The sequence below is a fragment of the Schistocerca cancellata genome, chromosome 1 (assembly GCF_023864275.1).
Source record: "Schistocerca cancellata isolate TAMUIC-IGC-003103 chromosome 1, iqSchCanc2.1, whole genome shotgun sequence".
Taxonomy (NCBI): domain Eukaryota; kingdom Metazoa; phylum Arthropoda; class Insecta; order Orthoptera; family Acrididae; genus Schistocerca; species Schistocerca cancellata.
This window is the reverse complement of record NC_064626.1, coordinates 194,633,173-194,649,077: the sequence shown is the minus strand read 5'-3', so window position 1 is coordinate 194,649,077 and position 15,905 is coordinate 194,633,173. Positions and strand designations below refer to the sequence as shown.

The following is a 15,905-nucleotide window of genomic DNA, read 5'->3' as shown; positions in this document are numbered from 1 at the left end:
TTAAATGGGCCAATGTAATGCTTTGAACCGAAAATTTCAAAATAGCGTGTCTTTTCGGGCCAGAGCCAAGATAACAGATGATGATAGACGAAAGACAGCAACACCCCGTCAGCCATCGCCGTGGACCTCAGTGGTAGCGAATTGTTGTGGCAGAGTAGATATTCGTACGCATTTTCTAAGCTCTGGAATGTATTTTTCGCGAGCGCTGTGACGACTGCAAGAAGCGTACACTGCAACAGCCTCCTTAGCTCAGGGGCAGAGCACTGGTCTTGTAAACCAGGGGTCGTGAGTTCGATTCTCACAGGGGGCAGCACAATTTTAAATGGGCCAATGTAATGCTTTGAACCGAAAATTTCAAAATAGCGTGTCTTTTCGGGCCAGAGCCAAGATAACAGATGATGATAGACGAAAGACAGCAACACCCCGTCAGCCATCGCCGTGGACCTCAGTGGTAGCGAATTGTTGTGGCAGAGTAGATATTCGTACGCATTTTCTAAGCTCTGGAATGTATTTTTCGCGAGCGCTGTGACGACTGCAAGAAGTGTACACTGCAACAGCCTCCTTAGCTCAGGGGCAGAGCACTGGTCTTGTAAACCAGGGGTCGTGAGTTCGATTCTCACAGGGGGCAGCACAATTTTAAATGGGCCAATGTAATGCTTTGAACCGAAAATTTCAAAATAGCGTGTCTTTTCGGGCCAGAGCCAAGATAACAGATGATGATAGACGAAAGACAGCAACACCCCGTCAGCCATCGCCGTGGACCTCAGTGGTAGCGAATTGCTGTGGCAGAGTAGATATTCGTACGCATTTTCTAAGCTCTGGAATGTATTTTTCGCGAGCGCTGTGACGACTGCAAGAAGCGTACACTGCAACAGCCTCCTTAGCTCAGGGGCAGAGCACTGGTCTTGTAAACCAGGGGTCGTGAGTTCGATTCTCACAGGGGGCAGCACAATTTTAAATGGGCCAATGTAATGCTTTGAACCGAAAATTTCAAAATAGCGTGTCTTTTCGGGCCAGAGCCAAGATAACAGATGATGATAGACGAAAGACAGCAACACCCCGTCAGCCATCGCCGTGGACCTCAGTGGTAGCGAATTGTTGTGGCAGAGTAGATATTCGTACGCATTTTCTAAGCTCTGGAATGTATTTTTCGCGAGCGCTGTGACGACTGCAAGAAGCGTACACTGCAACAGCCTCCTTAGCTCAGGGGCAGAGCACTGGTCTTGTAAACCAGGGGTCGTGAGTTCGATTCTCACAGGGGGCAGCACAATTTTAAATGGGCCAATGTAATGCTTTGAACCGAAAATTTCAAAATAGCGTGTCTTTTCGGGCCAGAGCCAAGATAACAGATGATGATAGACGAAAGACAGCAACACCCCGTCAGCCATCGCCGTGGACATCAGTGGTAGCGAATTGTTGTGGCAGAGTAGATATTCGTACGCATTTTCTAAGCTCTGGAATGTATTTTTCGCGAGCGCTGTGACGACTGCAAGAAGTGTACACTGCAACAGCCTCCTTAGCTCAGGGGCAGAGCACTGGTCTTGTAAACCAGGGGTCGTGAGTTCGATTCTCACAGGGGGCAGCACAATTTTAAATGGGCCAATGTAATGCTTTGAACCGAAAATTTCAAATAGCGTGTCTTTTCGGGCCAGAGCCAAGATAACAGATGATGATAGACGAAAGACAGCAACACCCCGTCAGCCATCGCCGTGGACCTCAGTGGTAGCGAATTGTTGTGGCAGAGTAGATATTCGTACGCATTTTCTAAGCTCTGGAATGTATTTTTCGCGAGCGCTGTGACGACTGCAAGAAGTGTACACTGCAACAGCCTCCTTAGCTCAGGGCAGAGCACTGGTCTTGTAAACCAGGGGTCGTGAGTTCGATTCTCACAGGGGGCAGCACAATTTTAAATGGGCCAATGTAATGCTTTGAACCGAAAATTTCAAAATAGCGTGTCTTTTCGGGCCAGAGCCAAGATAACAGATGATGATAGACGAAAGACAGCAACACCCCGTCAGCCATCGCCGTGGACCTCAGTGGTAGCGAATTGTTGTGGCAGAGTAGATATTCGTACGCATTTTCTAAGCTCTGGAATGTATTTTTCGCGAGCGCTGTGACGACTGCAAGAAGCGTACACTGCAACAGCCTCCTTAGCTCAGGGGCAGAGCACTGGTCTTGTAAACCAGGGGTCGTGAGTTCGATTCTCACAGGGGCAGCACAATTTTAAATGGGCCAATGTAATGCTTTGAACCGAAAATTTCAAAATAGCGTGTCTTTTCGGGCAGAGCCAAGATAACAGATGATGATAGACGAAAGACAGCAACACCCCGTCAGCCATCGCCGTGGACCTCAGTGGTAGCGAATTGTTGTGGCAGAGTAGATATTCGTACGCATTTTCTAAGCTCTGGAATGTATTTTTCGCGAGCGCTGTGACGACTGCAAGAAGCGTACACTGCAACAGCCTCCTTAGCTCAGGGGCAGAGCACTGGTCTTGTAAACCAGGGGTCGTGAGTTCGATTCTCACAGGGGGCAGCACAATTTTAAATGGGCCAATGTAATGCTTTGAACCGAAAATTTCAAAATAGCGTGTCTTTTCGGGCCAGAGCCAAGATAACAGATGATGATAGACGAAAGACAGCAACACCCCGTCAGCCATCGCCGTGGACCTCAGTGGTAGCGAATTGTTGTGGCAGAGTAGATATTCGTACGCATTTTCTAAGCTCTGGAATGTATTTTTCGCGAGCGCTGTGACGACTGCAAGAAGCGTACACTGCAACAGCCTCCTTAGCTCAGGGGCAGAGCACTGGTCTTGTAAACCAGGGGTCGTGAGTTCGATTCTCACAGGGGGCAGCACAATTTTAAATGGGCCAATGTAATGCTTTGAACCGAAAATTTCAAAATAGCGTGTCTTTTCGGGCCAGAGCCAAGATAACAGATGATGATAGACGAAAGACAGCAACACCCCGTCAGCCATCGCCGTGGACCTCAGTGGTAGCGAATTGTTGTGGCAGAGTAGATATTCGTACGCATTTTCTAAGCTCTGGAATGTATTTTTCGCGAGCGCTGTGACGACTGCAAGAAGTGTACACTGCAACAGCCTCCTTAGCTCAGGGGCAGAGCACTGGTCTTGTAAACCAGGGGTCGTGAGTTCGATTCTCACAGGGGGCAGCACAATTTTAAATGGGCCAATGTAATGCTTTGAACCGAAAATTTCAAAATAGCGTGTCTTTTCGGGCCAGAGCCAAGATAACAGATGATGATAGACGAAAGACAGCAACACCCCGTCAGCCATCGCCGTGGACCTCAGTGGTAGCGAATTGTGGCAGAGTAGATATTCGTACGCATTTTCTAAGCTCTGGAATGTATTTTTCGCGAGCGCTGTGACGACTGCAAGAAGCGTACACTGCAACAGCCTCCTTAGCTCAGGGGCAGAGCACTGGTCTTGTAAACCAGGGGTCGTGAGTTCGATTCTCACAGGGGGCAGCACAATTTTAAATGGGCCAATGTAATGCTTTGAACCGAAAATTTCAAAATAGCGTGTCTTTTCGGGCCAGAGCCAAGATAACAGATGATGATAGACGAAAGACAGCAACACCCCGTCAGCCATCGCCGTGGACCTCAGTGGTAGCGAATTGTTGTGGCAGAGTAGATATTCGTACGCATTTTCTAAGCTCTGGAATGTATTTTTCGCGAGCGTTGTGACGACTGCAAGAAGCGTACACTGCAACAGCCTCCTTAGCTCAGGGGCAGAGCACTGGTCTTGTAAACCAGGGGTCGTGAGTTCGATTCTCACAGGGGGCAGCACAATTTTAAATGGGCCAATGTAATGCTTTGAACCGAAAATTTCAAAATAGCGTGTCTTTTCGGGCCAGAGCCAAGATAACAGATGATGATAGACGAAAGACAGCAACACCCCGTCAGCCATCGCCGTGGACCTCAGTGGTAGCGAATTGTTGTGGCAGAGTAGATATTCGTACGCATTTTCTAAGCTCTGGAATGTATTTTTCGCGAGCGCTGTGACGACTGCAAGAAGCGTACACTGCAACAGCCTCCTTAGCTCAGGGGCAGAGCACTGGTCTTGTAAACCAGGGGTCGTGAGTTCGATTCTCACAGGGGGCAGCACAATTTTAAATGGGCCAATGTAATGCTTTGAACCGAAAATTTCAAAATAGCGTGTCTTTTCGGGCCAGAGCCAAGATAACAGATGATGATAGACGAAAGACAGCAACACCCCGTCAGCCATCGCCGTGGACCTCAGTGGTAGCGAATTGTTGTGGCAGAGTAGATATTCGTACGCATTTTCTAAGCTCTGGAATGTATTTTTCGCGAGCGCTGTGACGACTGCAAGAAGTGTACACTGCAACAGCCTCCTTAGCTCAGGGGCAGAGCACTGGTCTTGTAAACCAGGGATCGTGAGTTCGATTCTCACAGGGGGCAGCACAATTTTAAATGGGCCAATGTAATGCTTTGAACCGAAAATTTCAAAATAGCGTGTCTTTTCGGGCCAGAGCCAAGATAACAGATGATGATAGACGAAAGACAGCAACACCCCGTCAGCCATCGCCGTGGACCTCAGTGGTAGCGAATTGTTGTGGCAGAGTAGATATTCGTACGCATTTTCTAAGCTCTGGAATGTATTTTTCGCGAGCGCTGTGACGACTGCAAGAAGCGTGCACTGCAACAGCCTCCTTAGCTCAGGGGCAGAGCACTGGTCTTGTAAACCAGGGGTCGTGAGTTCGATTCTCACAGGGGGCAGCACAATTTTAAATGGGCCAATGTAATGCTTTGAACCGAAAATTTCAAAATAGCGTGTCTTTTCGGGCCAGAGCCAAGATAACAGATGATGATAGACGAAAGACAGCAACACCCCGTCAGCCATCGCCGTGGACCTCAGTGGTAGCGAATTGTTGTGGCAGAGTAGATATTCGTACGCATTTTCTAAGCTCTGGAATGTATTTTTCGCGAGCGCTGTGACGACTGCAAGAAGCGTACACTGCAACAGCCTCCTTAGCTCAGGGGCAGAGCACTGGTCTTGTAAACCAGGGGTCGTGAGTTCGATTCTCACAGGGGGCAGCACAATTTTAAATGGGCCAATGTAATGCTTTGAACCGAAAATTTCAAAATAGCGTGTCTTTTCGGGCCAGAGCCAAGATAACAGATGATGATAGACGAAAGACAGCAACACCCCGTCAGCCATCGCCGTGGACCTCAGTGGTAGCGAATTGTTGTGGCAGAGTAGATATTCGTACGCATTTTCTAAGCTCTGGAATGTATTTTTCGCGAGCGCTGTGACGACTGCAAGAAGTGTACACTGCAACAGCCTCCTTAGCTCAGGGGCAGAGCACTGGTCTTGTAAACCAGGGGTCGTGAGTTCGATTCTCACAGGGGGCAGCACAATTTTAAATGGGCCAATGTAATGCTTTGAACCGAAAATTTCAAAATAGCGTGTCTTTTCGGGCCAGAGCCAAGATAACAGATGATGATAGACGAAAGACAGCAACACCCCGTCAGCCATCGCCGTGGACCTCAGTGGTAGCGAATTGTTGTGGCAGAGTAGATATTCGTACGCATTTTCTAAGCTCTGGAATGTATTTTTCGCGAGCGCTGTGACGACTGCAAGAAGCGTACACTGCAACAGCCTCCTTAGCTCAGGGGCAGAGCACTGGTCTTGTAAACCAGGGGTCGTGAGTTCGATTCTCACAGGGGGCAGCACAATTTTAAATGGGCCAATGTAATGCTTTGAACCGAAAATTTCAAAATAGCGTGTCTTTTCGGGCCAGAGCCAAGATAACAGATGATGATAGACGAAAGACAGCAACACCCCGTCAGCCATCGCCGTGGACCTCAGTGGTAGCGAATTGTTGTGGCAGAGTAGATATTAGTACGCATTTTCTAAGCTCTGGAATGTATTTTTCGCGAGCGCTGTGACGACTGCAAGAAGCGTGCACTGCAACAGCCTCCTTAGCTCAGAGGCAGAGCACTGGTCTTGTAAACCAGGGGTCGTGAGTTCGATTCTCACAGGGGGCAGCACAATTTTAAATGGGCCAATGTAATGCTTTGAACCGAAAATTTCAAAATAGCGTGTCTTTTCGGGCCAGAGCCAAGATAACAGATGATGATAGACGAAAGACAGCAACACCCCGTCAGCCATCGCCGTGGACCTCAGTGGTAGCGAATTGTTGTGGCAGAGTAGATATTCGTACGCATTTTCTAAGCTCTGGAATGTATTTTTCGCGAGCGCTGTGACGACTGCAAGAAGTGTACACTGCAACAGCCTCCTTAGCTCAGGGGCAGAGCACTGGTCTTGTAAACCAGGGGTCGTGAGTTCGATTGTCACAGGGGGCAGCACAATTTTAAATGGGCCAATGTAATGCTTTGAACCGAAAATTTCAAAATAGCGTGTCTTTTCGGGCCAGAGCCAAGATAACAGATGATGATAGACGAAAGACAGCAACACCCCGTCAGCCATCGCCGTGGACCTCAGTGGTAGCGAATTGTTGTGGCAGAGTAGATATTCGTACGCATTTTCTAAGCTCTGGAATGTATTTTTCGCGAGCGCTGTGACGACTGCAAGAAGTGTACACTGCAACAGCCTCCTTAGCTCAGGGGCAGAGCACTGGTCTTGTAAACCAGGGGTCGTGAGTTCGATTCTCACAGGGGGCAGCACAATTTTAAATGGGCCAATGTAATGCTTTGAACCGAAAATTTCAAAATAGCGTGTCTTTTCGGGCCAGAGCCAAGATAACAGATGATGATAGACGAAAGACAGCAACACCCCGTCAGCCATCGCCGTGGACCTCAGTGGTAGCGAATTGTTGTGGCAGAGTAGATATTCGTACGCATTTTCTAAGCTCTGGAATGTATTTTTCGCGAGCGCTGTGACGACTGCAAGAAGCGTACACTGCAACAGCCTCCTTAGCTCAGGGGCAGAGCACTGGTCTTGTAAACCAGGGGTCGTGAGTTCGATTCTCACAGGGGGCAGCACAATTTTAAATGGGCCAATGTAATGCTTTGAACCGAAAATTTCAAAATAGCGTGTCTTTTCGGGCCAGAGCCAAGATAACAGATGATGATAGACGAAAGACAGCAACACCCCGTCAGCCATCGCCGTGGACCTCAGTGGTAGCGAATTGTTGTGGCAGAGTAGATATTCGTACGCATTTTCTAAGCTCTGGAATGTATTTTTCGCGAGCGCTGTGACGACTGCAAGAAGCGTACACTGCAACAGCCTCCTTAGCTCAGGGGCAGATCACTGGTCTTGTAAACCAGGGGTCGTGAGTTCGATTCTCACAGGGGGCAGCACAATTTTAAATGGGCCAATGTAATGCTTTGAACCGAAAATTTCAAAATAGCGTGTCTTTTCGGGCCAGAGCCAAGATAACAGATGATGATAGACGAAAGACAGCAACACCCCGTCAGCCATCGCCGTGGACCTCAGTGGTAGCGAATTGTTGTGGCAGAGTAGATATTCGTACGCATTTTCTAAGCTCTGGAATGTATTTTTCGCGAGCGCTGTGACGACTGCAAGAAGCGTACACTGCAACAGCCTCCTTAGCTCAGGGGCAGAGCACTGGTCTTGTAAACCAGGGGTCGTGAGTTCGATTCTCACAGGGGGCAGCACAATTTTAAATGGGCCAATGTAATGCTTTGAACCGAAAATTTCAAAATAGCGTGTCTTTTCGGGCCAGAGCCAAGATAACAGATGATGATAGACGAAAGACAGCAACACCCCGTCAGCCATCGCCGTGGACCTCAGTGGTAGCGAATTGTTGTGGCAGAGTAGATATTCGTACGCATTTTCTAAGCTCTGGAATGTATTTTTCGCGAGCGCTGTGACGACTGCAAGAAGCGTACACTGCAACAGCCTCCTTAGCTCAGGGGCAGAGCACTGGTCTTGTAAACCAGGGGTCGTGAGTTCGATTCTCACAGGGGGCAGCACAATTTTAAATGGGCCAATGTAATGCTTTGAACCGAAAATTTCAAAATAGCGTGTCTTTTCGGGCCAGAGCCAAGATAACAGATGATGATAGACGAAAGACAGCAACACCCCGTCAGCCATCGCCGTGGACCTCAGTGGTAGCGAATTGTTGTGGCAGAGTAGATATTCGTACGCATTTTCTAAGCTCTGGAATGTATTTTTCGCGAGCGCTGTGACGACTGCAAGAAGCGTACACTGCAACAGCCTCCTTAGCTCAGGGGCAGAGCACTGGTCTTGTAAACCAGGGGCCGTGAGTTCGATTCTCACAGGGGGCAGCACAATTTTAAATGGGCCAATGTAATGCTTTGAACCGAAAATTTCAAAATAGCGTGTCTTTTCGGGCCAGAGCCAAGATAACAGATGATGATAGACGAAAGACAGCAACACCCCGTCAGCCATCGCCGTGGACCTCAGTGGTAGCGAATTGTTGTGGCAGAGTAGATATTCGTACGCATTTTCTAAGCTCTGGAATGTATTTTTCGCGAGCGCTGTGACGACTGCAAGAAGCGTACACTGCGACAGCCTCCTTAGCTCAGGGGCAGAGCACTGGTCTTGTAAACCAGGGGTCTTGAGTTCGATTCTCACAGGGGGCAGCACAATTTTAAATGGGCCAATGTAATGCTTTGAACCGAAAATTTCAAAATAGCGTGTCTTTTCGGGCCAGAGCCAAGATAACAGATGATGATAGACGAAAGACAGCAACACCCCGTCAGCCATCGCCGTGGACCTCAGTGGTAGCGAATTGTTGTGGCAGAGTAGATATTCGTACGCATTTTCTAAGCTCTGGAATGTATTTTTCGCGAGCGCTGTGACGACTGCAAGAAGCGTACACTGCAACAGCCTCCTTAGCTCAGGGGCAGAGCACTGGTCTTGTAAACCAGGGGTCTTGAGTTCGATTCTCACAGGGGGCAGCACAATTTTAAATGGGCCAATGTAATGCTTTGAACCGAAAATTTCAAAATAGCGTGTCTTTTCGGGCCAGAGCCAAGATAACAGATGATGATAGACGAAAGACAGCAACACCCCGTCAGCCATCGCCGTGGACCTCAGTGGTAGCGAATTGTTGTGGCAGAGTAGATATTCGTACGCATTTTCTAAGCTCTGGAATGTATTTTTCGCGAGCGCTGTGACGACTGCAAGAAGCGTACACTGCAACAGCCTCCTTAGCTCAGGGGCAGAGCACTGGTCTTGTAAACCAGGGGTCGTGAGTTCGATTCTCACAGGGGGCAGCACAATTTTAAATGGGCCAATGTAATGCTTTGAACCGAAAATTTCAAAATAGCGTGTCTTTTCGGGCCAGAGCCAAGATAACAGATGATGATAGACGAAAGACAGCAACACCCCGTCAGCCATCGCCGTGGACCTCAGTGGTAGCGAATTGTTGTGGCAGAGTAGATATTCGTACGCATTTTCTAAGCTCTGGAATGTATTTTTCGCGAGCGCTGTGACGACTGCAAGAAGTGTACACTGCAACAGCCTCCTTAGCTCAGGGGCAGAGCACTGGTCTTGTAAACCAGGGGTCGTGAGTTCGATTCTCACAGGGGGCAGCACAATTTTAAATGGGCCAATGTAATGCTTTGAACCGAAAATTTCAAAATAGCGTGTCTTTTCGGGCCAGAGCCAAGATAACAGATGATGATAGACGAAAGACAGCAACACCCCGTCAGCCATCGCCGTGGACCTCAGTGGTAGCGAATTGTTGTGGCAGAGTAGATATTCGTACGCATTTTCTAAGCTCTGGAATGTATTTTTCGCGAGCGCTGTGACGACTGCAAGAAGTGTACACTGCAACAGCCTCCTTAGCTCAGGGGCAGAGCACTGGTCTTGTAAACCAGGGGTCGTGAGTTCGATTCTCACAGGGGGCAGCACAATTTTAAATGGGCCAATGTAATGCTTTGAACCGAAAATTTCAAAATAGCGTGTCTTTTCGGGCCAGAGCCAAGATAACAGATGATGATAGACGAAAGACAGCAACACCCCGTCAGCCATCGCCGTGGACCTCAGTGGTAGCGAATTGTTGTGGCAGAGTAGATATTCGTACGCATTTTCTAAGCTCTGGAATGTATTTTTCGTGAGCGCTGTGACGACTGCAAGAAGCGTACACTGCAACAGCCTCCTTAGCTCAGGGGCAGAGCACTGGTCTTGTAAACCAGGGGTCGTGAGTTCGATTCTCACAGGGGGCAGCACAATTTTAAATGGGCCAATGTAATGCTTTGAACCGAAAATTTCAAAATAGCGTGTCTTTTCGGGCCAGAGCCAAGATAACAGATGATGATAGACGAAAGACAGCAACACCCCGTCAGCCATCGCCGTGGACCTCAGTGGTAGCGAATTGTTGTGGCAGAGTAGATATTTGTACGCATTTTCTAAGCTCTGGAATGTATTTTTCGCGAGCGCTGTGACGACTGCAAGAAGCGTACACTGCAACAGCCTCCTTAGCTCAGGGGCAGAGCACTGGTCTTGTAAACCAGGGGTCGTGAGTTCGATTCTCACAGGGGGCAGCACAATTTTAAATGGGCCAATGTAATGCTTTGAACCGAAAATTTCAAAATAGCGTGTCTTTTCGGGCCAGAGCCAAGATAACAGATGATGATAGACGAAAGACAGCAACACCCCGTCAGCCATCGCCGTGGACCTCAGTGGTAGCGAATTGTTGTGGCAGAGTAGATATTCGTACGCATTTTCTAAGCTCTGGAATGTATTTTTCGCTAGCAATGTGACGACTGCAAGAAGTGTACACTGCAACAGCCTCCTTAGCTCAGGGGCAGAGCACTGGTCTTGTAAACCAGGGGTCGTGAGTTCGATTCTCACAGGGGGCAGCACAATTTTAAATGGGCCAATGTAATGCTTTGAACCGAAAATTTCAAAATAGCGTGTCTTTTCGGGCCAGAGCCAAGATAACAGATGATGATAGACGAAAGACAGCAACACCCCGTCAGCCATCGCCGTGGACCTCAGTGGTAGCGAATTGTTGTGGCAGAGTAGATATTCGTACGCATTTTCTAAGCTCTGGAATGTATTTTTCGCGAGCGCTGTGACGACTGCAAGAAGTGTACACTGCAACAGCCTCCTTAGCTCAGGGGCAGAGCACTGGTCTTGTAAACCAGGGGTCGTGAGTTCGATTCTCACAGGGGGCAGCACAATTTTAAATGGGCCAATGTAATGCTTTGAACCGAAAATTTCAAAATAGCGTGTCTTTTCGGGCCAGAGCCAAGATAACAGATGATGATAGACGAAAGACAGCAACACCCCGTCAGCCATCGCCGTGGACCTCAGTGGTAGCGAATTGTTGTGGCAGAGTAGATATTCGTACGCATTTTCTAAGCTCTGGAATGTATTTTTCGCGAGCGCTGTGACGACTGCAAGAAGTGTACACTGCAACAGCCTCCTTAGCTCAGGGGCAGAGCACTGGTCTTGTAAACCAGGGGTCGTGTGTTCGATTCTCACAGGGGGCAGCACAATTTTAAATGGGCCAATGTAATGCTTTGAACCGAAAATTTCAAAATAGCGTGTCTTTTCGGGCCAGAGCCAAGATAACAGATGATGATAGACGAAAGACAGCAACACCCCGTCAGCCATCGCCGTGGACCTCAGTGGTAGCGAATTGTTGTGGCAGAGTAGATATTCGTACGCATTTTCTAAGCTCTGGAATGTATTTTTCGCGAGCGCTGTGACGACTGCAAGAAGTGTACACTGCAACAGCCTCCTTAGCTCAGGGGCAGAGCACTGGTCTTGTAAACCAGGGGTCGTGAGTTCGATTCTCACAGGGGGCAGCACAATTTTAAATGGGCCAATGTAATGCTTTGAACCGAAAATTTCAAAATAGCGTGTCTTTTCGGGCCAGAGCCAAGATAACAGATGATGATAGACGAAAGACAGCAACACCCCGTCAGCCATCGCCGTGGACCTCAGTGGTAGCGAATTGTTGTGGCAGAGTAGATATTCGTACGCATTTTCTAAGCTCTGGAATGTATTTTTCGCGAGCGCTGTGACGACTGCAAGAAGCGTACACTGCAACAGCCTCCTTAGCTCAGGGGCAGAGCACTGGTCTTGTAAACCAGGGGTCGTGAGTTCGATTCTCACAGGGGGCAGCACAATTTTAAATGGGCCAATGTAATGCTTTGAACCGAAAATTTCAAAATAGCGTGTCTTTTCGGGCCAGAGCCAAGATAACAGATGATGATAGACGAAAGACAGCAACACCCCGTCAGCCATCGCCGTGGACCTCAGTGGTAGCGAATTGTTGTGGCAGAGTAGATATTCGTACGCATTTTCTAAGCTCTGGAATGTATTTTTCGCGAGCGCTGTGACGACTGCAAGAAGTGTACACTGCAACAGCCTCCTTAGCTCAGGGGCAGAGCACTGGTCTTGTAAACCAGGGGTCGTGAGTTCGATTCTCACAGGGGGCAGCACAATTTTAAATGGGCCAATGTAATGCTTTGAACCGAAAATTTCAAAATAGCGTGTCTTTTCGGGCCAGAGCCAAGATAACAGATGATGATAGACGAAAGACAGCAACACCCCGTCAGCCATCGCCGTGGACCTCAGTGGTAGCGAATTGTTGTGGCAGAGTAGATATTCGTACGCATTTTCTAAGCTCTGGAATGTATTTTTCGCGAGAGCTGTGACGACTGCAAGTAGTGTACACTGCAACAGCCTCCTTAGCTCAGGGGCAGAGCACTGGTCTTGTAAACCAGGGGTCGTGAGTTCGATTCTCACAGGGGGCAGCACAATTTTAAATGGGCCAATGTAATGCTTTGAACCGAAAATTTCAAAATAGCGTGTCTTTTCGGGCCAGAGCCAAGATAACAGATGATGATAGACGAAAGACAGCAACACCCCGTCAGCCATCGCCGTGGACCTCAGTGGTAGCGAATTGTTGTGGCAGAGTAGATATTCGTACGCATTTTCTAAGCTCTGGAATGTATTTTTCGCGAGCGCTGTGACGACTGCAAGAAGTGTACACTGCAACAGCCTCCTTAGCTCAGGGGCAGAGCACTGGTCTTGTAAACCAGGGGTCGTGAGTTCGATTCTCACAGGGGGCAGCACAATTTTAAATGGGCCAATGTAATGCTTTGAACCGAAAATTTCAAAATAGCGTGTCTTTTCGGGCCAGAGCCAAGATAACAGATGATGATAGACGAAAGACAGCAACACCCCGTCAGCCATCGCCGTGGACCTCAGTGGTAGCGAATTGTTGTGGCAGAGTAGATATTCGTACGCATTTTCTAAGCTCTGGAATGTATTTTTCGCGAGCGCTGTGACGACTGCAAGAAGCGTACACTGCAACAGCCTCCTTAGCTCAGGGGCAGAGCACTGGTCTTGTAAACCAGGGGTCGTGAGTTCGATTCTCACAGGGGGCAGCACAATTTTAAATGGGCCAATGTAATGCTTTGAACCGAAAATTTCAAAATAGCGTGTCTTTTCGGGCCAGAGCCAAGATAACAGATGATGATAGACGAAAGACAGCAACACCCCGTCAGCCATCGCCGTGGACCTCAGTGGTAGCGAATTGTTGTGGCAGAGTAGATATTCGTACGCATTTTCTAAGCTCTGGAATGTATTTTTCGCGAGCGCTGTGACGACTGCAAGAAGCGTACACTGCAACAGCCTCCTTAGCTCAGGGGCAGAGCACTGGTCTTGTAAACCAGGGGTCGTGAGTTCGATTCTCACAGGGGGCAGCACAATTTTAAATGGGCCAATGTAATGCTTTGAACCGAAAATTTCAAAATAGCGTGTCTTTTCGGGCCAGAGCCAAGATAACAGATGATGATAGACGAAAGACAGCAACACCCCGTCAGCCATCGCCGTGGACCTCAGTGGTAGCGAATTGTTGTGGCAGAGTAGATATTCGTACGCATTTTCTAAGCTCTGGAATGTATTTTTCGCGAGCGCTGTGACGACTGCAAGAAGTGTACACTGCAACAGCCTCCTTAGCTCAGGGGCAGAGCACTGGTCTTGTAAACCAGGGGTCGTGAGTTCGATTCTCACAGGGGGCAGCACAATTTTAAATGGGCCAATGTAATGCTTTGAACCGAAAATTTCAAAATAGCGTGTCTTTTCGGGCCAGAGCCAAGATAACAGATGATGATAGACGAAAGACAGCAACACCCCGTCAGCCATCGCCGTGGACCTCAGTGGTAGCGAATTGTTGTGGCAGAGTAGATATTCGTACGCATTTTCTAAGCTCTGGAATGTATTTTTCGCGAGCGCTGTGACGACTGCAAGAAGTGTACACTGCAACAGCCTCCTTAGCTCAGGGGCAGAGCACTGGTCTTGTAAACCAGGGGTCGTGAGTTCGATTCTCACAGGGGGCAGCACAATTTTAAATGGGCCAATGTAATGCTTTGAACCGAAAATTTCAAAATAGCGTGTCTTTTCGGGCCAGAGCCAAGATAACAGATGATGATAGACGAAAGACAGCAACACCCCGTCAGCCATCGCCGTGGACCTCAGTGGTAGCGAATTGTTGTGGCAGAGTAGATATTCGTACGCATTTTCTAAGCTCTGGAATGTATTTTTCGCGAGCGCTGTGACGACTGCAAGAAGCGTACACTGCAACATTCTCCTTAGCTCAGGGGCAGAGCACTGGTCTTGTAAACCAGGGGTCGTGAGTTCGATTCTCACAGGGGGCAGCACAATTTTAAATGGGCCAATGTAATGCTTTGAACCGAAAATTTCAAAATAGCGTGTCTTTTCGGGCCAGAGCCAAGATAACAGATGATGATAGACGAAAGACAGCAACACCCCGTCAGCCATCGCCGTGGACCTCAGTGGTAGCGAATTGTTGTGGCAGAGTAGATATTCGTACGCATTTTCTAAGCTCTGGAATGTATTTTTCGCGAGCGCTGTGACGACTGCAAGAAGTGTACACTGCAACAGCCTCCTTAGCTCAGGGGCAGAGCACTGGTATTGTAAACCAGGGGTCGTGAGTTCGATTCTCACAGGGGGCAGCACAATTTTAAATGGGCCAATGTAATGCTTTGAACCGAAAATTTCAAAATAGCGTGTCTTTTCGGGCCAGAGCCAAGATAACAGATGATGATAGACGAAAGACAGCAACACCCCGTCAGCCATCGACGTGGACCTCAGTGGTAGCGAATTGTTGTGGCAGAGTAGATATTCGTACGCATTTTCTAAGCTCTGGAATGTATTTTTCGCGAGCGCTGTGACGACTGCAAGAAGTGTACACTGCAACAGCCTCCTTAGCTCAGGGGCAGAGCACTGGTCTTGTAAACCAGGGGTCGTGAGTTCGATTCTCACAGGGGGCAGCACAATTTTAAATGGGCCAATGTAATGCTTTGAACCGAAAATTTCAAAATAGCGTGTCTTTTCGGGCCAGAGCCAAGATAACAGATGATGATAGACGAAAGACAGCAACACCCCGTCAGCCATCGCCGTGGACCTCAGTGGTAGCGAATTGTTGTGGCAGAGTAGATATTCGTACGCATTTTCTAAGCTCTGGAATGTATTTTTCGCGAGCGCTGTGACGACTGCAAGAAGTGTACACTGCAACAGCCTCCTTAGCTCAGGGGCAGAGCACTGGTCTTGTAAACCAGGGGTCGTGAGTTCGATTCTCACAGGGGGCAGCACAATTTTAAATGGGCCAATGTAATGCTTTGAACCGAAAATTTCAAAATAGCGTGTCTTTTCGGGCCAGAGCCAAGATAACAGATGATGATAGACGAAAGACAGCAACACCCCGTCAGCCATCGCCGTGGACCTCAGTGGTAGCGAATTGTTGTGGCAGAGTAGATATTCGTACGCATTTTCTAAGCTCTGGAATGTATTTTTCGCGAGCGCTGTGACGACTGCAAGAAGTGTACACTGCAACAGCCTCCTTAGCTCAGGGGCAGAGCACTGGTCTTGTAAACCAGGGGTCGTGAGTTCGATTCTCACAGGGGGCAGCACAATTTTAAATGGGCCA

General features: G+C 48.5%; 50 non-coding genes across 50 annotated transcripts; all 50 read left to right on the top strand.

Moving 5' to 3' along the window:
- Positions 1-238: 238 nt before the first annotated feature.
- On the top strand, positions 239-310 carry Trnat-ugu (transfer RNA threonine (anticodon UGU)). Its single transcript has one exon. It is a non-coding gene; the product is annotated as a tRNA-Thr (tRNA).
- A 246-nt stretch (positions 311-556) lies between these two features.
- Trnat-ugu (transfer RNA threonine (anticodon UGU)) lies at positions 557-628 on the top strand. Its single transcript has one exon. It is a non-coding gene; the product is annotated as a tRNA-Thr (tRNA).
- A 246-nt stretch (positions 629-874) lies between these two features.
- Trnat-ugu (transfer RNA threonine (anticodon UGU)) lies at positions 875-946 on the top strand. The gene has a single exon. It is a non-coding gene; the product is annotated as a tRNA-Thr (tRNA).
- A 246-nt stretch (positions 947-1,192) lies between these two features.
- Trnat-ugu (transfer RNA threonine (anticodon UGU)) lies at positions 1,193-1,264 on the top strand. The gene has a single exon. It is a non-coding gene; the product is annotated as a tRNA-Thr (tRNA).
- Positions 1,265-1,510: 246 nt separating this feature from the next.
- Trnat-ugu (transfer RNA threonine (anticodon UGU)) lies at positions 1,511-1,582 on the top strand. Its single transcript has one exon. It is a non-coding gene; the product is annotated as a tRNA-Thr (tRNA).
- A 245-nt stretch (positions 1,583-1,827) lies between these two features.
- On the top strand, positions 1,828-1,898 carry Trnat-ugu (transfer RNA threonine (anticodon UGU)). The gene has a single exon. It is a non-coding gene; the product is annotated as a tRNA-Thr (tRNA).
- A 246-nt stretch (positions 1,899-2,144) lies between these two features.
- Positions 2,145-2,218, top strand: Trnat-ugu (transfer RNA threonine (anticodon UGU)). Its single transcript has one exon. It is a non-coding gene; the product is annotated as a tRNA-Thr (tRNA).
- Positions 2,219-2,460: 242 nt separating this feature from the next.
- Trnat-ugu (transfer RNA threonine (anticodon UGU)) lies at positions 2,461-2,532 on the top strand. Its single transcript has one exon. It is a non-coding gene; the product is annotated as a tRNA-Thr (tRNA).
- A 246-nt stretch (positions 2,533-2,778) lies between these two features.
- Positions 2,779-2,850, top strand: Trnat-ugu (transfer RNA threonine (anticodon UGU)). Its single transcript has one exon. It is a non-coding gene; the product is annotated as a tRNA-Thr (tRNA).
- Positions 2,851-3,096: 246 nt separating this feature from the next.
- On the top strand, positions 3,097-3,168 carry Trnat-ugu (transfer RNA threonine (anticodon UGU)). Its single transcript has one exon. It is a non-coding gene; the product is annotated as a tRNA-Thr (tRNA).
- A 243-nt stretch (positions 3,169-3,411) lies between these two features.
- On the top strand, positions 3,412-3,483 carry Trnat-ugu (transfer RNA threonine (anticodon UGU)). Its single transcript has one exon. It is a non-coding gene; the product is annotated as a tRNA-Thr (tRNA).
- Positions 3,484-3,729: 246 nt separating this feature from the next.
- On the top strand, positions 3,730-3,801 carry Trnat-ugu (transfer RNA threonine (anticodon UGU)). The gene has a single exon. It is a non-coding gene; the product is annotated as a tRNA-Thr (tRNA).
- Positions 3,802-4,047: 246 nt separating this feature from the next.
- On the top strand, positions 4,048-4,119 carry Trnat-ugu (transfer RNA threonine (anticodon UGU)). Its single transcript has one exon. It is a non-coding gene; the product is annotated as a tRNA-Thr (tRNA).
- A 246-nt stretch (positions 4,120-4,365) lies between these two features.
- Positions 4,366-4,437, top strand: Trnat-ugu (transfer RNA threonine (anticodon UGU)). The gene has a single exon. It is a non-coding gene; the product is annotated as a tRNA-Thr (tRNA).
- A 246-nt stretch (positions 4,438-4,683) lies between these two features.
- On the top strand, positions 4,684-4,755 carry Trnat-ugu (transfer RNA threonine (anticodon UGU)). Its single transcript has one exon. It is a non-coding gene; the product is annotated as a tRNA-Thr (tRNA).
- A 246-nt stretch (positions 4,756-5,001) lies between these two features.
- Trnat-ugu (transfer RNA threonine (anticodon UGU)) lies at positions 5,002-5,073 on the top strand. The gene has a single exon. It is a non-coding gene; the product is annotated as a tRNA-Thr (tRNA).
- A 246-nt stretch (positions 5,074-5,319) lies between these two features.
- Positions 5,320-5,391, top strand: Trnat-ugu (transfer RNA threonine (anticodon UGU)). The gene has a single exon. It is a non-coding gene; the product is annotated as a tRNA-Thr (tRNA).
- Positions 5,392-5,637: 246 nt separating this feature from the next.
- Trnat-ugu (transfer RNA threonine (anticodon UGU)) lies at positions 5,638-5,709 on the top strand. Its single transcript has one exon. It is a non-coding gene; the product is annotated as a tRNA-Thr (tRNA).
- A 246-nt stretch (positions 5,710-5,955) lies between these two features.
- Trnat-ugu (transfer RNA threonine (anticodon UGU)) lies at positions 5,956-6,027 on the top strand. The gene has a single exon. It is a non-coding gene; the product is annotated as a tRNA-Thr (tRNA).
- Positions 6,028-6,273: 246 nt separating this feature from the next.
- Positions 6,274-6,345, top strand: Trnat-ugu (transfer RNA threonine (anticodon UGU)). Its single transcript has one exon. It is a non-coding gene; the product is annotated as a tRNA-Thr (tRNA).
- Positions 6,346-6,591: 246 nt separating this feature from the next.
- Positions 6,592-6,663, top strand: Trnat-ugu (transfer RNA threonine (anticodon UGU)). Its single transcript has one exon. It is a non-coding gene; the product is annotated as a tRNA-Thr (tRNA).
- Positions 6,664-6,909: 246 nt separating this feature from the next.
- On the top strand, positions 6,910-6,981 carry Trnat-ugu (transfer RNA threonine (anticodon UGU)). Its single transcript has one exon. It is a non-coding gene; the product is annotated as a tRNA-Thr (tRNA).
- Positions 6,982-7,227: 246 nt separating this feature from the next.
- On the top strand, positions 7,228-7,299 carry Trnat-ugu (transfer RNA threonine (anticodon UGU)). Its single transcript has one exon. It is a non-coding gene; the product is annotated as a tRNA-Thr (tRNA).
- Positions 7,300-7,545: 246 nt separating this feature from the next.
- On the top strand, positions 7,546-7,617 carry Trnat-ugu (transfer RNA threonine (anticodon UGU)). Its single transcript has one exon. It is a non-coding gene; the product is annotated as a tRNA-Thr (tRNA).
- Positions 7,618-7,863: 246 nt separating this feature from the next.
- Positions 7,864-7,935, top strand: Trnat-ugu (transfer RNA threonine (anticodon UGU)). The gene has a single exon. It is a non-coding gene; the product is annotated as a tRNA-Thr (tRNA).
- Positions 7,936-8,181: 246 nt separating this feature from the next.
- Positions 8,182-8,253, top strand: Trnat-ugu (transfer RNA threonine (anticodon UGU)). Its single transcript has one exon. It is a non-coding gene; the product is annotated as a tRNA-Thr (tRNA).
- A 246-nt stretch (positions 8,254-8,499) lies between these two features.
- On the top strand, positions 8,500-8,571 carry Trnat-ugu (transfer RNA threonine (anticodon UGU)). Its single transcript has one exon. It is a non-coding gene; the product is annotated as a tRNA-Thr (tRNA).
- Positions 8,572-8,817: 246 nt separating this feature from the next.
- Positions 8,818-8,889, top strand: Trnat-ugu (transfer RNA threonine (anticodon UGU)). Its single transcript has one exon. It is a non-coding gene; the product is annotated as a tRNA-Thr (tRNA).
- A 246-nt stretch (positions 8,890-9,135) lies between these two features.
- Positions 9,136-9,207, top strand: Trnat-ugu (transfer RNA threonine (anticodon UGU)). Its single transcript has one exon. It is a non-coding gene; the product is annotated as a tRNA-Thr (tRNA).
- A 246-nt stretch (positions 9,208-9,453) lies between these two features.
- On the top strand, positions 9,454-9,525 carry Trnat-ugu (transfer RNA threonine (anticodon UGU)). Its single transcript has one exon. It is a non-coding gene; the product is annotated as a tRNA-Thr (tRNA).
- Positions 9,526-9,771: 246 nt separating this feature from the next.
- On the top strand, positions 9,772-9,843 carry Trnat-ugu (transfer RNA threonine (anticodon UGU)). The gene has a single exon. It is a non-coding gene; the product is annotated as a tRNA-Thr (tRNA).
- Positions 9,844-10,089: 246 nt separating this feature from the next.
- Trnat-ugu (transfer RNA threonine (anticodon UGU)) lies at positions 10,090-10,161 on the top strand. Its single transcript has one exon. It is a non-coding gene; the product is annotated as a tRNA-Thr (tRNA).
- Positions 10,162-10,407: 246 nt separating this feature from the next.
- On the top strand, positions 10,408-10,479 carry Trnat-ugu (transfer RNA threonine (anticodon UGU)). Its single transcript has one exon. It is a non-coding gene; the product is annotated as a tRNA-Thr (tRNA).
- Positions 10,480-10,725: 246 nt separating this feature from the next.
- Positions 10,726-10,797, top strand: Trnat-ugu (transfer RNA threonine (anticodon UGU)). Its single transcript has one exon. It is a non-coding gene; the product is annotated as a tRNA-Thr (tRNA).
- Positions 10,798-11,043: 246 nt separating this feature from the next.
- Trnat-ugu (transfer RNA threonine (anticodon UGU)) lies at positions 11,044-11,115 on the top strand. The gene has a single exon. It is a non-coding gene; the product is annotated as a tRNA-Thr (tRNA).
- A 246-nt stretch (positions 11,116-11,361) lies between these two features.
- Trnat-ugu (transfer RNA threonine (anticodon UGU)) lies at positions 11,362-11,433 on the top strand. Its single transcript has one exon. It is a non-coding gene; the product is annotated as a tRNA-Thr (tRNA).
- Positions 11,434-11,679: 246 nt separating this feature from the next.
- On the top strand, positions 11,680-11,751 carry Trnat-ugu (transfer RNA threonine (anticodon UGU)). Its single transcript has one exon. It is a non-coding gene; the product is annotated as a tRNA-Thr (tRNA).
- Positions 11,752-11,997: 246 nt separating this feature from the next.
- Trnat-ugu (transfer RNA threonine (anticodon UGU)) lies at positions 11,998-12,069 on the top strand. Its single transcript has one exon. It is a non-coding gene; the product is annotated as a tRNA-Thr (tRNA).
- Positions 12,070-12,315: 246 nt separating this feature from the next.
- On the top strand, positions 12,316-12,387 carry Trnat-ugu (transfer RNA threonine (anticodon UGU)). The gene has a single exon. It is a non-coding gene; the product is annotated as a tRNA-Thr (tRNA).
- A 246-nt stretch (positions 12,388-12,633) lies between these two features.
- Positions 12,634-12,705, top strand: Trnat-ugu (transfer RNA threonine (anticodon UGU)). Its single transcript has one exon. It is a non-coding gene; the product is annotated as a tRNA-Thr (tRNA).
- A 246-nt stretch (positions 12,706-12,951) lies between these two features.
- On the top strand, positions 12,952-13,023 carry Trnat-ugu (transfer RNA threonine (anticodon UGU)). The gene has a single exon. It is a non-coding gene; the product is annotated as a tRNA-Thr (tRNA).
- A 246-nt stretch (positions 13,024-13,269) lies between these two features.
- Positions 13,270-13,341, top strand: Trnat-ugu (transfer RNA threonine (anticodon UGU)). The gene has a single exon. It is a non-coding gene; the product is annotated as a tRNA-Thr (tRNA).
- Positions 13,342-13,587: 246 nt separating this feature from the next.
- Trnat-ugu (transfer RNA threonine (anticodon UGU)) lies at positions 13,588-13,659 on the top strand. Its single transcript has one exon. It is a non-coding gene; the product is annotated as a tRNA-Thr (tRNA).
- A 246-nt stretch (positions 13,660-13,905) lies between these two features.
- Positions 13,906-13,977, top strand: Trnat-ugu (transfer RNA threonine (anticodon UGU)). Its single transcript has one exon. It is a non-coding gene; the product is annotated as a tRNA-Thr (tRNA).
- A 246-nt stretch (positions 13,978-14,223) lies between these two features.
- Trnat-ugu (transfer RNA threonine (anticodon UGU)) lies at positions 14,224-14,295 on the top strand. The gene has a single exon. It is a non-coding gene; the product is annotated as a tRNA-Thr (tRNA).
- Positions 14,296-14,541: 246 nt separating this feature from the next.
- On the top strand, positions 14,542-14,613 carry Trnat-ugu (transfer RNA threonine (anticodon UGU)). Its single transcript has one exon. It is a non-coding gene; the product is annotated as a tRNA-Thr (tRNA).
- A 246-nt stretch (positions 14,614-14,859) lies between these two features.
- Trnat-ugu (transfer RNA threonine (anticodon UGU)) lies at positions 14,860-14,931 on the top strand. The gene has a single exon. It is a non-coding gene; the product is annotated as a tRNA-Thr (tRNA).
- Positions 14,932-15,177: 246 nt separating this feature from the next.
- Positions 15,178-15,249, top strand: Trnat-ugu (transfer RNA threonine (anticodon UGU)). Its single transcript has one exon. It is a non-coding gene; the product is annotated as a tRNA-Thr (tRNA).
- A 246-nt stretch (positions 15,250-15,495) lies between these two features.
- Trnat-ugu (transfer RNA threonine (anticodon UGU)) lies at positions 15,496-15,567 on the top strand. The gene has a single exon. It is a non-coding gene; the product is annotated as a tRNA-Thr (tRNA).
- A 246-nt stretch (positions 15,568-15,813) lies between these two features.
- Positions 15,814-15,885, top strand: Trnat-ugu (transfer RNA threonine (anticodon UGU)). The gene has a single exon. It is a non-coding gene; the product is annotated as a tRNA-Thr (tRNA).
- Positions 15,886-15,905: the final 20 nt, after the last annotated feature.